Genomic DNA, 18,228 nt, shown 5'->3' with positions numbered 1-18,228 from the left:
GGAATTCTTTACGAAATCAGTTTTTCAGACATATTGTTTTGATTTTTTTTGTGAATAAAAATGTTAATTAACGTCAGTTAACGTGTACATTAGGGTGACAATAAAAAAACGACATCAGGGATACCCTCTGGATTCGATTCCTTAGGCATTAATAAGTGACTGAGCACAGAAAAAAAAGTAGAATTTTGGAATGTGGAAAATTTGGTAGGTTGAATATTTCCTCGTTTTTTGAGTAATAAAACACAAAAAAAATGTGTAAAAATGTGAACCTGATGAATATTCATCAAAAACTGATGAAAATTCATCATTTTCTGAGGTAAAATTAATTATTTTTTTGACACAAAATCTGTCACCATTTCCTGATGAATATTACCACATTTTTTTCTGTGTGCCAATTCAAGCAAAACAATGCCAAAGGGCCGTTGTGGGTTTGTAAACAAAGAGTGTGTCCTGCTCACGCTAGAGGATGTTTACATCTGGCATGAAAGGGATACACTCTTTGTTTACAACCCCACAACGGCCCTTTGGCATTGTTTTGCTAGAATTTTTAGCCAAATCGGTAATGGTTTAAGAGTCGCTTTGTATCGTTTGTATGGGGAAAAACCCAAAATCGTTTCAGTATTTTTCTGCCAGGTGGCGCGGGTATCGCCCAAAACTTTCCAAGTGTTTGATTCTTGTAGAAAATTTATAAAAGTTGAAAAGTAGAACTTTTCAGCATTTATTTTGAAAGGTTTCTATTCGATTCTGTTTTTTTTTGGTACAGAAGAGTAGTCCTTTTCGTCGTTCAGGAATGACAGGAAAAGTAAGTAGTTTCACGACGGAATGGCAAAAATGAAGTTGTACTTCAGGAAGACGAGCAACTTTTTTTTCAACATGAAAACATTGATAACTATTTCATTTGAAAATGTTTCTTAGGTGGTCTTATTTGCTAACATTCTTTCGCTCAAAGCCGTTTTCAACAACAAGAACTTTATTATAAAATACTTTCAAATAATCAAAACAAAAAAGGAAATTTTTAATTTTATTTAATTTAACTGAACTTAATTCTCCAAAACGAGGGGCAAAAAATGTTAAAAATAAATAATGAATAATTTGAGTTTTCAGACCACAAACCGGAAAAAGACATTATTTTTTTTCTGGAAAAAATATACTGTCATAAATTTATTGATATTTTGCTATTCTTTTGTAGTAACTGTAATTATGTATACAGTGATTCCACGACAAACCAGCACGATCATTATTAAAAATATCTTATTTGGCTAAAATTGGAGTTTTTTATGTCCAACAGCCATGCCAGATATCTGTATTTTACAGATTTTTCGATGTAAAATATCCAAGATAACTGTACGTACAGTTATTTTTAAATGATTAAATTCAAACATTTCAACAATTTAGTAGTTGCATTACGCTTTAACATGACTAAAAATCTTAAATCTTCAGTTGAAAATGTAATAATTCCATCTATGGCTCCGAATTTTACACGAAACAGATAAAATTAGAGCGTCCAATATCCCGTCCCGGAAAAAAAATCCCGGGAATTCCCGGGATTTCCCGAAAAAATAAATTTCCCGTTTCCCGGGAAATTTGTAAATTTCCCGGGAATTCCAGAAATTCAAGTGGAAGTATACATTTTCTTGACTTTTTGGTATTGTTTCTTAATTTACAAAAAAAAAAATAAAAATAAAAATAATAATGAAAGAACTCAATTTTCTTTTATTAAATTCAATTTGCTGTTCTTATTAAACTTTGTCAGTTCGTCTAAAATCTCCATGTTAAGATTTATTTCAGATTACATTAATTGCTGAAGCATTCACAACTGAGAATAGATTTTAATTATTTGCGGGGCAACACAAATTACGATTTTATGGAATAATATCAAATCATTATAATTTTGGTATTCTTTTAAAACGAAAATTGATGTTATATCATTTGAAAAAGGTACCTCTTTCTGCCAATATCAAAATTAAGCTTCAAAAAAAGTTTTTTTTTTCGTTTTTTTACCATGTCTAAATTAGATGAAAATTGAATTGGTTTCATTAAATGTCTCAAAGAGGGTTGTGCAAGCAGCATTACGTTAATTTGTTCAAAAGTGTTCGAGGAATTACAGTTTCAAGTTGAAAATTTATAGATCACAAAAGCTACCAAGGGCGTAAGAGATTATTTTAAACTACTACTAAACTACTAAACAACTTTTTCAGCCATGAAAATTATTTTAACCAAAGTCATTTACTAGGCTAAATTATTTAAAAATCATTAAAAAAAACTGTTTCGTATTATATATAGCTCAAACCAGTAAGATTTGTTCTGGAATAAATATTTGCCATGAAAAACATAATTACTTCATTTTTTTTTCTCTCATTTCAACTTAATTATCAATATTATTCTTTATCGTATTCTTTTCAAGTGGCAAATTTAAAAACAATTGTGTGGTGTTAATACCAAATTCTTTACAAAAAATACTTATCACAATTTTTCAATATTTTGAACGAATTTAAAACTGTATGTTTTTTTTTTACAAGCAGTCAAGGCACTCATTGATCCTCACACTTATTTTGACCAATTAAGTTGCTATTCTATACAATTTTGTTGCAAAATATAAATCAGAACTAGGATCAGAACAATTTTTGATAAATTTCAAATTTCCAAGGAATTCCCGGGATTTCCCGGGAAATTTGTTGAAAATTTCCCGTTTCCCGGGAAATTTGAAATCCTGGGAAATTGGACGCTCTAGTAAAATACAGACTATTTTTAGGAAAATACAGATATCCCATAAAATAATCTGGCATCGTTGATATCCAATAAATATCCAATGGCGAATTTAGCGATCCAACTCGAACGGGCTTTTACCACCCAGTCCATTAAGACAGATAAATGTCGGATGGACAATAAAATAAAAATAACAAAATAACAAAATAACAAAAAAACCAAAAAAATAAAAAAAAATATAAAAATTGAAATAACAAGCCATGGTCTCAACATTTGAATGGAAAAAGTGTTTTAAAGTGCATTTTACATCTGCCCAGTTGTTTTGCAACCATTAATTATTTCAAGTATTGAAGAGATTTTTTGGGGTTCTTTACATTGGAATTCCACAAAAAATGAAAAATGAGATATTTTGCGGTGCATTGGAATTCCAAAAAAAAAATGAAAATATTTTGATCGACCCCAGACATTCTAAACATGATTTGAAACGCAAGAAAATGCATTTGTAATTGTTTTCAGTTAGTTAATGACCTTAAGCGCTGTAATTAAAGTACCATGCGTCTCCAGCAAGATGTACTGAGACATTTAGTACATTTGGTTTGATTGATTTACCGAAATCCGATAATTATTTTTTTCAGAAATTCATATCTCAGATTTCTATTAATGTATTTTTCTTTATTTTTGGATTTGGTACCGAAAACATAGAAACATATTTTCAGCTATCAAAATTTTAATTTGATCTGTAGGAAATGTGTTTTTTATCGAAAATCCTTGAAAAACGTCCTTTATTGGACTCCACCTCAAGCTAAACAAAAAAAAATAGGTTCTCATTACTTTGGCCAAAGATTTCCAAGCCAAATTTGAGCCAAATCGGAGATTGTTTGAGTTAGGTCCTGCTGGTTTGACGTGGATTCACTGTATGAAATGGTTTTTCATATAGCTTGATATAAATTTATTTAAATTTTGCTTAAAATTTATTTTTTTCCCAACTGGACAAAAGGATCACTCTGTTTAACGAACTGCTCGTTTCAACAGAATTGTAAACAGAACAAAATGTAAAAACTATTAAAGAAATATAATTGTTTTGAAAGATTATAAAAATAAAAAAAAATAGTCAGACCAGACTATTGCTTCTGATTTCCTTTGATAAGGTGCTCATGCTTAAAAGAACGGAAACGACCTTTCTCCTATCAAACTTATGTCTTTCGACCTTTTAACATGTCAATCAAACCATCCACATTAACGACCCCCGGGTCTTTTGTGGTCTCTATTGCAAGTTTCTGCTCGAACCAAGGAGTCCGAAGGCTTGAATGGAGAGAGCACCCAAACCTCTTTCTACTCTAAGGAACCTTCCACCCCAGTGTTTGAACTGACGACCTTTGGATTGTGAGTCCAACCACCGCCAGCGATTCCACCGGAGTAGGCTTGGTTTGGTGTGTTGTTTGTACTTATGGCATGGAAACGACTCCTACACCTGGAATGACTTAACGGCCTAACAACCAAGGCCGGGACCGACATTTTACTTCCTCATCCGATGGAAGGTTGCAGCAGATGGGAATCGAACCCAGAATCATCCGCTTACAAAGGGACAGCGCAACCATTCGGCCACGCACTGCCATGTATCGAACATGTATCGATGAATATTTTTTCCTTTATGATAATTAACTTTCGATTATAAAACCTCAATTTATTATGAAGTTTCAATACTTAATTCAATATTGCTGATTCCAAAGAGAATATCTCACTACCAACGTCAAATCGGAGGCCCTGAAAGCATAATCAGCACCATCGCTTCGTCGTCCTCGTAATGGTGGATGGGTGGTTGTTGTGCTGTTGTTGTTGTTGTTGTTGTTGTTGTTGTTGTTGTTGTTGTTGTTGTTGTTGTTGTTGTTGTTGTTATTGTGACAGGAGCATTAGCCGGAAACGCGTGTGGTGTATGTGACATCGAGAACCAATCAGGCGATGATGGGTTCTTCTCATCTCGGGTTGACGAGTCGTGAATGTCATTGCTGTGCCCGCGATGGATGATTTTGATGAAGGATTGATGAGTTTTCAACTTCAAACTTGAAAGGATTTAATGTGGGTGGGGGTGTTTTTTGTGCTGAGTGGTTCCGCTCATGGCGCAAAAGTGGGAAAACGCACTTAAAATAATAACACACCAAATATTTTGATATAAAAAATAAAACAATTTAAATAAGTTTTAACTTTTAGATCAAGCAGACAGTAACGTTATTTGATTTGTCAGGACTTTTCAGAAAATGCATCTTTTAATCCCATTGGAATGACTTCTCACAGCCCTTGTCCAAATTGCAGCGCACATTTCCACTCGACATGAGTTGTCTTCTGGTTTCTTCACAATATTAAAACCTTTGCCTGTATTCCGTCAGAAAATATGAACACGTTACATCAAAGTCCCGACAGGTCGGTCTCAAAACGCGTCCCGTTCGCCCCTCTATGGAAGAGTCTCGACGGGCTCTTCCTTCGAGGATCACACTACGTCCGTCAGACGGTTTAATCAAAAGTTCTTTTTTTGCTCTCCTCCTGGCGTTACATGTCACTGTTTTACGATTCTTTTCATAGTTTTTTTGTGTGTGTTTTTGTGAAGCAAGAAGAAGAAAAAAGTTTTGGATGACTTGGGGCAAAAAGATACTGGGAAATGTGCCCTTGCCCCACACTCCACGTGTCCTGCCATTGAAAATCGAGAGGAAAATTCCACAAATGGGACTCCCGGTGTGTATGAATGTGTTTGTGTTCGTTTGCGGGTGACTGTGACATCCTTTGAGAGTTATTCCGGCTCATATTTCGGAACAAAGATATGACTTCATTCAACGAGGAATTATTGCAATGCTTGTTCTGATTATCTGATGCATTTCGTTGTATGCATTTAATAGTTTTCATGTTATTAATGATTCGTTTTATGATCCCTATCCCCGGTGCAAAACTATTAACTACAGCTAATGATTTTTCATTGCAATAAAGAAATTTTGCGGTTTATCCCGGGCAGGTGGAAATAACAAAACGGAGGTTATTCCAATAACAAGCCCTGTAAAAATATGTAATTTTGATTTCCGATAATCATAATCATCACTTAGTCTAAAAATGTTATTGAACAGATCTTATGAGAGAGTTAGTTATCAACAACTCGAAGAATATGAAAAAATACATTCAGTCAAATCTGTTATTATTTTTTATTGTTGAATTTTACTTAAACTATTAGAAAATTTTGAGCATTATTCCATCGGTATCAAATTATACAACCAAAAATCAATGCATTGATTGAAACATTTCGTTAGCTGTGTGCTACCTATCTTGTGACAGCGACCGTTTAGTACTTTTCGAGAAAATCGATTTTTAAAGTTTGATGATAAATATTTTCAAACCATGAATTTGTACACTATCGCTTAACAAACGCTCCAAGTTTTAACTAATTTGGTTACACCAGTTAAAAGATACAGTAAATTATTTGATCAAAAATCTGAAAAACACGTGTCACAATTGTGTTTCGGAAGTAGATTTGTACTACGTGTCACAAGTGTGCACAGAATTGGGTCCTAAAATGAAGCTTAGATTGCTGATATTATTGTTTACAGCGATAAAGCTTATTTTTCTGAGTACAATGAACCTTTGTACGATCACAAAGAATTTAAAATGGATTTTTAAATCAATTTTGAAAAATTAACCTCGCGGTCCTTCTTGACAGAAAAGTTCCTACTTGACAGCTCGTTTCAAGGGGACCATAGTTGATCCATCGAAAAAATGTTGTCTAGTCAAAAAAAAATTGCATTAAAATGAAAAAAAGTGATCAGAAATTGTTTTTAATCGTGTTATTTACCGTTGTACATAAAAATTGACATAGGGCTTTAGTACCCAATTCCCATACAAACTAAAATAGGCTCAAATCAATAGTTTAACCGACTTAATCAGTATATTTTCAAAAACAAAAGATTGCATTGCCTTTAGAAAGTGTGTATCAACAAAAATTTGTGAAAAACATTAAAAAAATTCCACAGTTTTCCAACAACAATCATGCACAATCATTTTGATGAAAAATTGGCCTATGTCACAAGTGTGTATTGCGATATCCGGGAAACGGAAGCGAGTTTCCAAAATCGGGTTAAAGCATCTTGTAGTGTTTGTTAAGTATAGCAAAACGCCATCATTAACTCATTTTCGACCTAAATGGTCTATGTCACAAGATAGCACACAGCCGACGATTTGTTGACAAATTGAACAATATTGATATCGAGAAGATCGACAGCCAGATTGTCGACTCTAATTTTTATTTTGAATAATATGGCTAGAACTATGGGAAAATTTTGACCAATTTCGTCAACGACATTATTTTGGCCATGAAATATAGTATTTGAACCAAAACTTTTATGAAATGTGAAACATTTGAAAACTAATTTTTAAAATTATTGGCATACCTCCCAAAGTTATCAATAGTTTGATTGTTTTGCAAAACTAAAAAACTTTACCGTCATCTGGGGCGAATCGTGGCTCATGGAGCGAATTAGGACAGCCGTGTTTAACCATATTTTTGCACAATCTTTTGAAATTTGTTAGTGATTTCGGCAGAAGAGATACAAAACAACAAAATTACTGCAACAATTTTCTCATTTTATGCCAATATTTTTTTTTAAATTACTGTTTTATTAAGACTGTAGACCCGATTCGCCCCAGTTGATGGTATTTTTAATGCTCAGTTGAATATTTTTCCTGGACTGTGTTAAGGTGAAGCCGTTGATCATTTTCGAAGGAAATCAATCATCATTATAAATAATTTTGTATTAAATTCAATTTAACGAATTTCAGCACCAAAAGGAATCAGCATGTTCCGGTTGTTGCCTTCTTGAAGCCACTGAAGGAATTTTTGATTTAAATAAATTGTGCTTCAAAATTTATATAATTTTGTGGCACAGTCATTAACGCCCTAGTTGTTAATCATTGATTAATGACGATTTCCATAACTTAACAAGGAATGGGATAATCGTTACCAAAAGGAATCAGCATGTGTAGGGCACTATTCTAAACAACTTGTTGAAGGAATTTTGTCATAATATTGAAAGCGACGCAAAATTTATATCTTTGAAGGAAAAAACATGACAATGATGGAAGTCTTCACGTTAACTTTCACATTTTTTTTCAAATGTAACTGATTTTATTCAGTATTTGAAAATAATACGTTATTTTTGAATGTTTGGCCCTTTTGAACAGTTAGTCTTGATTTGAAAATTTTGAAAATATTGTTTTCGAAAAGATCGGAAAATTTCACTAATGGTTCATATGTGAACTTTGTAAATCGGACCATTAGTTGCTGCGATATCGACGTTAGAAAATGGTGGGTTGTTTGGGTGAGTCTAAGAAAACATAAATTTTCATGTTTTTGAACCATTGCATGGCAATATCTCAGCATATAAAGGTCGTAATAACAAAGTGCAAAAAAGCAAAAAATAGAGACTTTTCTCAGCCTTTCAAAAATATTTTTTTCAAAAGTGGCAATTTACACTAATTTTAAAAAATTAATATCTGCGACTTTTTTTCAAAAAAGTTACTTAAAAATGGATTTAACTTCAAAACGGTGCACTTTATCAAAATTTCACTAGGATACTTTTCGATTTTAAATTTGATTTGAATTTGAATGAAGTTGAAAAATTTGTACGACCAATATTTCCATTTTTTCTGTATTGATTCAAAAAATCATAACTTGATCAAAGATTGTTTGCACTACCTGGAAATTTCTGAAAAGTTGGCATTTGATTTTCCCTATAACATATCGAAAATAAAAAATAAAAATAATGATTTTTTGCAAATCAAGTTTTAGTGACAAAAAGTTAAATTGAAAATCACCATTTTTTTTACCGTGTAACATTTTTTTCAGTGTAGTCCATATCCATACCTTCAACATTGCCGAAGACACCAAATCGATCGAAAAATTTCTTCAAAAAATACAGATTTTTGAATTTTCCTAAATCAGTTTTGTATGGACAGCTGCTAAATTTGTATGAAAAATTATATGGACAAACTAATGATGCAAAATGGCTTCTTTCGTCATACCGAAAGCACCATAAAAGATTAAGCCTGACTAAAAACTTCAAAAAAAAAAAAAAACGAATGACCTAAATCTAAGAGTATTGCTCGTATGGAAAACATACAAATATTTTTATCTCCTTTTAAAATAAACTTTATGAAAATTTACATTCGTATGCACACGGGATCAGTTAAAGTAGTCTTCACCAAAAAAAATTTTGAGCCAATTTGATCAAAGTATAGTGTTAAGGATTTCGTGCATTTAACCAAATGCCTTCAAATTATTTTTTAATTGCTAAAAATGTTTATTGTAATGCCCTGAAAATATATTTGAAAAAATTGTTAGTGTGTGCTCATACCAACTCCCGAGCAGACGGAAATAACTTTGAAATATTTTTTTTGTTATTTGAAAATACTAGGCTAATAACATTTTATGTAAATAATAACACGATTTGTTATTTATTGTTATAATTTTTTTGTTATTGGATTCCCGCCCGGGCGGAAAGTGAGTTGGTGGATATAACTTCGAACTATCTTGGCTTGTTTATTCGCATCTTGCTGTAAACTCTTCGAGTTATGACGACTTTTGAAACCGACTGCGTATCATGGAAAGTATATTCCATGATCATACTGCATTATCTACAGTTGATATTGAGCTGTTAGTGGTAGTTTTTAGACTTAGCAAAAATTTCGAAAATTTTATTTTTCCAAAATTTTACCCGAACATCATGAAATGATTATTTTGACTTTATTTCAAATTTATACTGGACTTAAAATTTGCAGTCACTGACAGAATTTTCAATTTCCGACACTTCGAATAATCTTCATGAGCTGATATTTTAAAGCTTGATTTTATTTATGCTGGACTTTGAAATTTTGCGTATATTTTTAATTCTTTACTTTTTACAGGAAAAGCATTTTTGGGACTTAGAACATTTTCGGGAGTTTGGAAACATGATAAATTATTTTGATGTTAATTTTGCTTTGAACCAAAATTTCGGAAAATCGACGAAATTACAGAAAGTTTTTGTCCGATTTTTACAAAAACATCAGTTTGTTCCTAAAATAATGTCCCTAACAAAACTTCTTCATTGAAATTTTGAAATTCGAAAGTCGGTTTTAATAATTATTGATATACCCCCTACAAAAATCGTTCCGGCACTTAGAAAATTTACGGGATCCGTATCACGACAAGATTTTCAGTAGAATTTATTAGATTTTCAGGACTTAGCAAAATTTTGGCTTTTGGCCAATAAAATTTCGGAAAAATCGTCGAAATTACAGGAAATTTTCGTCCGATTTTAACAAAAACATTAGTTTGTTCCTAAAATAATGTCCCTAACAAAACGTCTTCATTGAAATTTTGAAATTCGAAAGTTGGTTTTTAATAATTATTGATATACCCCCTAAAAATCGTTCCGGTACTTAGAAAATTTACGGGATCCGTATCACGACAAGATTTTCGGTAGAATTTATTTGATTTTTTGGACTTAGCAAAATTTTGACTTTGGCCAGTAAAATTTCGGAAATCGTCGAAATTATAGAAATTTTCGTCCGATTTTACAAAAACATCAGTTTGTTCCTAAAATAATGTCCCTAACAAAACGTCTTCATTGAAATTTTGAAATTCGAAAGTTGGTTTTAATAATTATTGATATACCCCTACAAAATCGTTCCGGCACTTAGAAAATGTACGGGATCGTATCACGACAAGATTTTTGGTAGAATTTATTTGATTTTTGGACTTAGCAAATTTTGGCTTTTGGCCAGTAAAATTTCGGAAAAATCGTCGAAATTACAGGAAATTTTCGTCCGATTTTTACAAAACATCAGTTTGTTCCTAAAATAATGTCCCTAACAAAACGTCTTCATTGAAATTTTGAAATTCGAAAGTTGGTTTTAATAATTATTGATATACCCCTACAAAAATAGTTCCGGCACTTAGAAAATTTACGGGATCCGTATCACGACAAGATTTTGGTAGAATTTATTTGATTTCTTGGACTTAACAAATTTTGGCTTTTGGCCAGTAAATTTCGGAAAAATCGTCGAAATTACAGGAAATTTTCGTCTGATTATTACAAAAACATCAGTTTGTTCCTAAAATAATGTCCCTAACAAAACGTCTTCATTGAAATTTTGAAATTCGAAAGTTGGTTTTAATAATTATTGATATACCCCTACAAAAATCGTTCCGGCACTTAGAAAATTTACGGGATCAGTATCACGATAAGATTTTTGGTAGATTTTTATATTTTCAGTACTTTGCGAAATTTTTGCTCTCAGCCAGTTGAATATTTTTTAACATTTTGAAAATTATTTTGATAAGAAACATTACCAGGCTTTTGGAATTTTACTGTGATTTTGGACTTATGCAATTTTAGGAATATTTTCATAAACTTTTATTTTTAATTTAAAAAATGGAATATAGAGACTTTGGATTTTCGTGATTTGGAAAATTATTATGACATTTGGCAATTCAACGCTTTCTCCACAATTTTTTAATGAGTTTTAAAGTAAAATAATGTTTCAACTTTGAAAAATCTTGTTTTGATGTAAGTGCGTATATTCCTGCAATATTACTCATATTTGTGAAGAGGAAGAAGGGGAGGAGGGGGTCTGAATTGTGGCGGGGTGCAATAAAACCAATAAAATTATTTTGGGATCAAAATCTACTTTATGAACTTGATATGATTTTGGAAGATTTCAGTTGTTTGCTACTATAAACTCAACTTGATGTGGCATTGTTGGTCAAATAAACTCAACAAGATTTTCGCAGATACGCCTCGAACAATTTATGTTCGTGGCCATGTTCGGTTATCTCTTAACCATACCCTGGGGTGAACTTGACTTGTTCGTGTTTTTACGAACATGGGTAGATTTTTCCAAGATGCAACTTTCTGCCCGGGCGGGCAGAAAGTTGCATCTTGGAAAAATCTACCCATGTTCGTAAAAACACGAACAAGTCAAGTTCACCCCAGGGTATGGTTAAGAGATAACTGAACATGGCCACGAACATAAATTGTTCGAGGCGTATGCGAAAAATCTTGTTGAGTTTATTTGACCAACAATGCCACATCAAGTTGAGTTTATAGTAGCAAACAACTGAAATCTTCCAAAATCATATCAAGTTCATAAAGTAGATTTTGATCCCAAAATAATTTTATTGGTTTTTATTGCACCCCGCCACAATTCAGACCCCTCCCCTCCCCTTCTTCCTCTTCACAAATATGAGTAATATTGCAGGAATATACGCACTTACATCAAAACAAGATTTTTCAAAGTTGAAACATTATTTTACTTTAAAACTCATTAAAAATTGTGGAGAAAGCGTTGAATTGCCAAAATGTCATAATAATTTTCCAAATCACGAAAAATCCAAAGTCTCTATATTCCATTTTTTAAATTAAAAATAAAAGTTTATGAAAATATTCCTAAAATTGCATAAGTCCAAAAATCCACAGTAAAATTCCAAAAGCCTGGTAATGTTTCTTATCAAAATAATTTTTCAAAATGTTAAAAATATTCAACTGGCTGAGAGCAAAAATTTCGCAAAGTACTGAAAATATAAAAATCTACCAAAATCTTATCGTGATACTGATCCCGTAAATTTTCTAAGTGCCGGAACGATTTTTGTAGGGGGTATATCAATAATTATTAAAAACCAACTTTCGAATTTCAAAATTTCAATGAAGACGTTTTGTTAGGGACATTATTTTAGGAACAAACTGATGTTTTTGTAATAATCAGACGAAAATTTCCTGTAATTTCGACGATTTTTCCGAAATTTTACTGGCCAAAAGCCAAAATTTGTTAAGTCCAAGAAATCAAATAAATTCTACAAAAATCTTGTCGTGATACGGATCCCGTAAATTTTCTAAGTGCCGGAACTATTTTTGTAGGGGTATATCAATAATTATTAAAACCAACTTTCGAATTTCAAAATTTCAATGAAGACGTTTTGTTAGGGACATTATTTTAGGAACAAACTGATGTTTTTGTAAAATCGGACGAAAATTTCCTGTAATTTCGACGATTTTTCCGAAATTTTACTGGCCAAAAGCCAAAATTTGCTAAGTCCAAAATCAAATAAATTCTACCAAAAATCTTGTCGTGATACGGATCCCGTACATTTTCTAAGTGCCGGAACGATTTTTGTAGGGGGTATATCAATAATTATTAAAAACCAACTTTCGAATTTCAAAATTTCAATGAAGACGTTTTGTTAGGGACATTATTTTAGGAACAAACTGATGTTTTTGTAAAAATCGGACGAAAATTTCCTATAATTTCGACGATTTTTCCGAAATTTTACTGGCCAAAAGTCAAAATTTTGCTAAGTCCAAAAAATCAAATAAATTCTACCGAAAATCTTGTCGTGATACGGATCCCGTAAATTTTCTAAGTGCCGGAACGATTTTTGTAGGGGGTATATCAATAATTATTAAAAACCAACTTTCGAATTTCAAAATTTCAATGAAGACGTTTTGTTAGGGACATTATTTTAGGAACAAACTAATGTTTTTGTTAAAATCGGACGAAAATTTCCTGTAATTTCGACGATTTTTCCGAAATTTTATTGGCCAAAAGCCAAAATTTTGCTAAGTCCTGAAAATCTAATAAATTCTACTGAAAATCTTGTCGTGATACGGATCCCGTAAATTTTCTAAGTGCCGGAACGATTTTTGTAGGGGGTATATCAATAATTATTAAAAACCGACTTTCGAATTTCAAAATTTCAATGAAGAAGTTTTGTTAGGGACATTATTTTAGGAACAAACTGATGTTTTTGTAAAATCGGACAAAAACTTTCTGTAATTTCGTCGATTTTTCCGAAATTTTGGTTCAAAGCAAAAATTAACATCAAAATAATTTATCATGTTTCCAAACTCCGAAAATGTTCTAAGTCCCAAAAATGCTTTTCCTGTAAAAAGTAAAGAATTAAAAATATACGCAAAAATTTCAAAGTCCAGCATAAATAAAATCAAGCTTTAAAATATCAGCTCATGAAGATTATTCGAAGTGTCGGAAATTGAAAATTCTGTCAGTGACTGCAAATTTTGCTAAGTCCAGTATAAATTTGAAATAAAGTCAAAATAATCATTTCATGATGTTCGGGTAAAATTTTGGAAAAATAAAATTTTCGAAATTTTTGCTAAGTCTAAAAACTACCACTAACAGCTCAATATCAACTGTAGATAATGCAGTATGATCATGGAATATACTTTCCATGATACGCAGTCGGTTTCAAAAGTCGTCATAACTCGAAGAGTTTACAGCAAGATGCGAATAAACAAGCCAAGATAGTTCGAAGTTATATCCACCAACTCACTTTCCGCCCGGGTTGTCATTGTAATGACAGACTTATAACATTTTTAGTTATTCTTCGAACAATGCATTCACCCAACCGGCGGTCGCATGATTTTGATGCATGGCAGCATGAAAGTATATCAGAATCTGCATGAAAACTGTCCTCATGCATTTTTTGCGATATAGGGGTATGACATTTTTGCCCGTTACCGACAATTATCGACATTACCGACGGCAGATTGATTGTATTGCAGAAAAAAAAAACCTTAACAGATCGAGGATTGAACCATCAACTTCTAGGTTGCTGATCCGACACGCTACCACCGCGCCATGGACGCTTGATGAATAGTGAGGGACAGAGCGCGAACATAATGTTCTCTCTAGATTGTTGCTCGGGGACGCGCCAGCATTCTATGTGTTGGTGAGAACTGCAGATCGCTGACGTGTTTACACGCGGGCAAAAATGATCTATGGGCTTGCTGCAAAAAATGTAATAAAATATAACATTTTCTGCAGCAAATTCACTGTTGCAGATTTTGAGATATATTTTTCGTTTGGGTGTAACATAAACTGTTTTCAACTCTTATGCCAACATTGATTTTTCAAGAAGAATCCATAACACTTTTTATTTTAACAGTATTTGTTATAGAAATGGCATAAATTTAGTTATTACCGTCTGTTCGGGCTGAATGAACTTAGTGACGTATACATTACAAACCCATAACATCCTTGGACCATTCCTTTTAAAATTGACCCTCCAGCCTCAAGTGCTTGGCACTTTTGCTAAAATTTTCCACCAGGATCTTAAAAACGAAAACTTTCCCAGCTAAAGTCAATATTTGTTTGAGCAGCAGGAAATTGCTTGAAACGGCAGCTCGTGCAAGGATGCCGGCAAAAGAAGAAGAAGTCGACATGTGAATTGCCCAGCAGCTGTCGAGACAGGGGGAAGGACGATAATCTTTGACATTCACCTAAATCAAATTCTGGAATCTGCAAGTGGGTTTCTGTTTGCACTTGTGGTGAAGGTGAACACATGTATGGTTGTGGAGCTTGAGTTGTGTGCATGAGAGCAAATAGTTATGGATGGAAAAATGATATTGATTTTTGTATCAGTTTTGAGAAAAGTATTGTTTTTTCTTCAGAATTTAAATTTAGTAATTTATAAAGCCATAATTTCATCCGGAGAGATTTCATCAAAATCCCGTTAGGTAGATTCGAGCTTGACATTTCGAGGTCGCCAGATTCGGTCTCTCATTTATGTGCATCCCGTGCCATCATCAGCCGGGTCGGGCTCCATACTGCACAGATGAATGAGTTCGACATGCCCTATCAGCTGGCAGTTTGGATCGGACGATGACGACGATAGGAAAAGTGGAAAAGCGTCGGAAAATTTGGGCACGAGCGCTGCAAACGGAGCGGAAGCCTTTGCATTGGCCACATGGATGAAATCGAGCGTAACTTTTCGAAAAGGCGAATAAGCGTTATGAACTTAACATGAGTTTTAGTAAAATGTAAAAAAAGTTAGTAATTTGACTATTTGTATGAAAAAAAGTTTGTTAATTGAGCTCCAATTGAAAAAGTTTTTCTCGAGATGATCACGATAGTGGTAGTACTTGTGGTATTTCAGTATTTGTGTATATGTGTGTATGTATGCGGACAGGATTAAGTATCGTACATATCCCCGGTCCGTGGATATGAATATGGAATACTTTTGTGAGCACAGATCTTCTGGTTGCTACCACACTGTGGAAAGATGAGATGTGCCACCGTTAAGGAAAATGAAACGAGGAGGAAACCTCCGTAGTTGGGCTCTTTCATCTCACGTTCACCACGTGGTCTGTGATCCGAAGCAATTACAGTTTTGGCACACGTGGTGTGGCACATTACATGCCTCATATCGTGCCGGAATTGATGGAATACGCCGTTGTGTGATTAAGATGAGGAAAATCGATTGAAAAATATGAGGTTTGTTTTTGAAAATTGTTTCACGTATTTTCTTTATTTTTGTCGGTAGTTTGAACAATATTTGAATAACCTAACAAATCGTCACCATCATGCTAACTTGTCACACGTGCATTTTGGGCCAAATTGAGTTAAGAACACCATTTTGTGTAGCTAGAAATGCCTTTTGACCTTCACAGATCCCCGAAATTCGATTTCAATTCTGAGATATTCCAGAAAACCGAAAAAAAACTCCGTGCATTTTTGTCACTTTCATGTGAAAAAAGTTTCAATCTTGATGTAATATCTTGACACAGCCTTAAAATTGATATAAGTGCGACAACTGGCCAAAGGGATTTCAGGTCAGAACGCGTTTGACGCACGTACAAGTTAGACTAACGTAAACATTTGTAATTATAACTCGGGACTACAGCAACCAACTTCAACCAAACTTCGGGACAATGCACATAACGGTCAGCCAATCAAAACGTGTTTGTTATTGTTTACATTGCGTGCTGTACTTTTTGTTTATTCAAGGTCAAACATTAAAACGTGATTTTCTCGGAACGTCAAAATGGCGGTTGCGACAAGATTGCATGAAGACGTCGATTTGGTACTTTTCGAGAAAATTGATTTAATAGTTTGATGGTGAATATTTTTAAAACTATGAATGGTCTAGTCAGACTTTTTGAAGCAATCAGTTCGTATTCTATCGCTAAACAGATTAACAGATTCTCAAAAAATGTCCACTTGGTTTATGGATGGTCCCATAGTATAAGATCCATTTTAAAAAAATGTAATCAAAACACATCTGTAAAAAAATTAAGTTGAACTTAGTACTCTAGTTTCTTATAAATAAGATTGCATTTCAATGGACGTCTGTTGATTGCAATTGTTGTGTTGGGAAGCCTTTTCTCCAATATACACATGTGTATATTGGAGAAAAGGGAACAATTGCAATCAACAGAAGTTCATTTTAATGCAATTGAGTCCTTTGATCTTCGCATAGAAAGCAACTACGCAAAAAGCATAAAAAATTCGATCACCTAAAAAACCGTGCGTCTCCTTCAAAGTGTATGGGCCTGAAACAAATATATGGAGGCGTCTGGCTCACGTAAAAAGAAATCTGTTTTTGCAAAACAGGTGGACATTTTAGAGGGGATTAAATCTGAAATAGTAAATTGTACACAGTAAAAAAAGTTTTATGTTGCAAGATTGATAAATTTGTTGGTTGAATATTACCTTTTTTGAGTAATTTTGCCTAAAATATTTTTTAAAACGAGAAAATCAACAGAAACTGATGAAATTTACAATTTTTTATAATAAAAAATCTGTCACCATTCCCAGTAGGGGAGAGTGGGAATACTTGATCCCCGGGGACACTTGATCCCAAGCCTGTATCTCGTCAGCATGTGGGTTAAAAAATTAGTTTTTTTTCTAGAAAGTTGTTCGAAATCTAATCTAATCTAACCCTAGCGCAGCCAGTCTTTCGAGGGCATCCTGAAAAATGCCTTAGGTTGATTAACGCCTAGCATCCTCTTGTCATTATCAACAATTGCAGTGCCCCATTGCAATAAATTGCTTTGAAACATCACAAACGTTAAAGCGGCCAGGCCAACTGCGTAAAGTTAACCGCAAAGATGATTCGTCGAATTGGATTGAGTTTGAACACGAATGTTCAAACATCAATATAGTTCTGAATCTACAGGGGAGGAAGAAACGTGGGGATCCCCCGTTCACGTTCCTGTTTGTTAGAGCAATGAATCGTTGGGAGCACCATGCTAAGAAGTTTTCGGTGCTCCGGGACCCTCGGGGATGGGACATTGTATTTCCACAAATGCCCTGGACACTATTTGCCGTGGTCATAGCACCACAACTCGCTCTTTTCTAGAAAGTTGTTCGAAATTGACTAAAACTCATTGTAAGAAAACAAAGAAAAAAATAAAAAATGTTTAGATTGAGTTACATATACTTTTCTAAAAAGTGCTTCAAAAAACCTCCAAAAGATCTTTTTTCTTTGTTTTGATATGTATAGAAAACACTCAAAATTGGCTGGGTTTTCGTACATAGTTTCCTTTAGTATAGTTGTACATAGCTTACTGCAGTTTGAACCATTTTTCAAATGTTTTGTTAACCAAAAATACCAGCTTTTGTAAACATGCTCAATTATGGTCTAAAAAAGAATATTTTAAGTTTTGAAATATTTTACATACTAAACTTGTTTTATTTTGAACACAAAAGTAC

At 33.3% G+C, this 18,228-nt stretch overlaps 1 protein-coding gene across 3 annotated transcripts in view; it reads left to right on the top strand.

Annotated features, from left to right (window-relative positions):
- LOC6035464 overlaps positions 1-18,228 on the top strand; it is a 35,618-nt gene that overhangs the window by 1,085 nt on the left and 16,305 nt on the right. The window lies entirely within an intron of this gene.

This window comes from Culex quinquefasciatus, chromosome 2, assembly GCF_015732765.1.
Source record: "Culex quinquefasciatus strain JHB chromosome 2, VPISU_Cqui_1.0_pri_paternal, whole genome shotgun sequence".
Taxonomy (NCBI): domain Eukaryota; kingdom Metazoa; phylum Arthropoda; class Insecta; order Diptera; family Culicidae; genus Culex; species Culex quinquefasciatus.
Note: the sequence above shows the minus strand (reverse complement) of the source record. Positions and strands in the feature narration are given on the sequence as shown.